The sequence below is a fragment of the Lolium rigidum genome, chromosome 7, assembly GCF_022539505.1.
Source record: "Lolium rigidum isolate FL_2022 chromosome 7, APGP_CSIRO_Lrig_0.1, whole genome shotgun sequence".
NCBI classification, from domain to species: domain Eukaryota; kingdom Viridiplantae; phylum Streptophyta; class Magnoliopsida; order Poales; family Poaceae; genus Lolium; species Lolium rigidum.
The window spans coordinates 98,031,347-98,033,395 of NC_061514.1; positions in this window are offsets into that span (position 1 = coordinate 98,031,347).

A 2,049-nucleotide genomic window follows, 5' to 3' on the forward strand; every position below is an offset into this window, starting at 1 on the left:
TCAAAAATTTCAGCACATAGAGAGGCATTTTAGTAACATGAAAATTTCTACAACCATATTTTCCTCTCTCATAATAACTTTCAGTAGCATCATGAGCAAACTCAACAATATAACTATCAAATGAAACATTCTTATCATGAGTCTCATGCATAAAATTATTACTACTCCCAACATAAGCATAATCAGTTTTATTAGTTGTAGTGGGAGCAAATTCAACAAAGTAGCTATCATTATTATTCTCATCAAGTGTAGGAGGCATAGTATAATCACAACAAAATTTACTCTCAGCAGTAAGTGGCATCAAAAGACCACTATCATTATAATCATCGTAAATAGGAGGCAAAGTATCATCAAAGAAAATTTTCTCCTCAATGCTTGGGGGACTAAAAATATCATGAAAACCAGCTTCCCCAAGCTTAGAACTTTCTATATTATTGTCAACAATGGTGTTCAAAGCGTTCATACTAATATTACTACCAAAGCATGCAAAGAAGATTTCATAGGTTTTTTAATTTTCGCATCAAACAATCCATGTTTTAAATCGGGAAATAGAATAAGAAGCTCACTCTTGTACATTATGCCAAACTAGTGTAAACAAGAAACAACAAGATGCAATTGCAGGATCTAAAGGAAATAGCTTTGAGCACACACACAACGGCGCCGGAAAAATACTTTACCCGAGACCGTAGTATGAGAGCCTTTTACCTTTCCTCCCGACAACGGCGCCGTAAAAGTGCTTGATGTCTACGTTCCCCCTCCTTTCCTGTAGACAGTGTTGGGCCTCCAAGTGCAGAGGTTTGTAGAACAGCAACAAGTTTCCCTTAAGTGGATACCCAAGGTTTATCGAACTCAGGGAGGAAGAGGTCAAAGATATCCCTCTCATGCAACCCTGCAACCACAAAGCAAGAAGTCTCTTGTGTCCCCAACACACCAAATAGGTGCACTAGTTCGGCGAAGAGATAGTGAAATACAGGTGGTATAAATAAGTATGAGCAGTAGCAACGGTGCCAGAAAAGTGCTTGGCGTGTAGTTGATGGTGGTGGTATTGCAGCAGTAGTAACGCAGTAGTAGTAAACAAGCAGTAGTAAACAAGCAGTAGTAACTCAGCAGTATTTAGGAACAAGGCCTAGGGATTACACTTTCACTAGTGGACACTCTCAACATTGATCACATAACAGAATAGATAAATGCATACTCTACACTTTTGTTGGATGATGAACACATTGCGTAGGATTACACGAACCCTCAATGCCGGAGTTAACAAGCTCCACAATAATGCTCATGTTTAAGTAACCTTTAGTGTAAGATAGATCAACGCTACTAAACCAAGTACTAGCATAGCATGCACACTCGTCACCTTCATGCATATGTAGGAGGAATAGATCACATCAATATTATCATAGCAATAGTTAACTCCATAATCTACAAGAGATCATGATCATAGCATAAACCAAGTACTAACACGGTGCACGCACCGTCACCTTTGCACACATGCAGGAGGAATAAACTACTTTAATAACAAATCACTAGAGTAGCACATGGATAAATTGTGATACAACATGCTGCAATCATAAAGAGATATAAATAAGCACCTCACTATGCCATTCAATGAGTAAGTATTCTGTGAAATCTGGCCTAAGAGACCCACACGGTGCACACACTGTCACCTTTACACACGTGGGACGAGGAGTCTCCGGAGATCACATAAGTAAAACTCACTTGACTAGCATAATGACATCTAGATTACAAGCATCATCATATGAATCTCAATCATGTAAGGCAGCTCATGAGATTATTGTATTGAAACTACATAGGAGAGAGATGAACCACATAGCTACCGGTACAGCCCCGAGCCTCGATGGAGAACTACTCCCTCCTCATGGGAGCAGCAGCGGTGATGAAGATGGCGGTGGAGATGGCAGCGGTGTCGATGGAGAAGCCTTCGGGGCACTTCCCCGCTCCGGCGAGCGTGCCGGAACAGAGATCCTGTCCCCGCATCTTGGCTTCGCGATGGCGGCGGCTCCGGCAGGTTTTCGTGGGTTTCGTCAA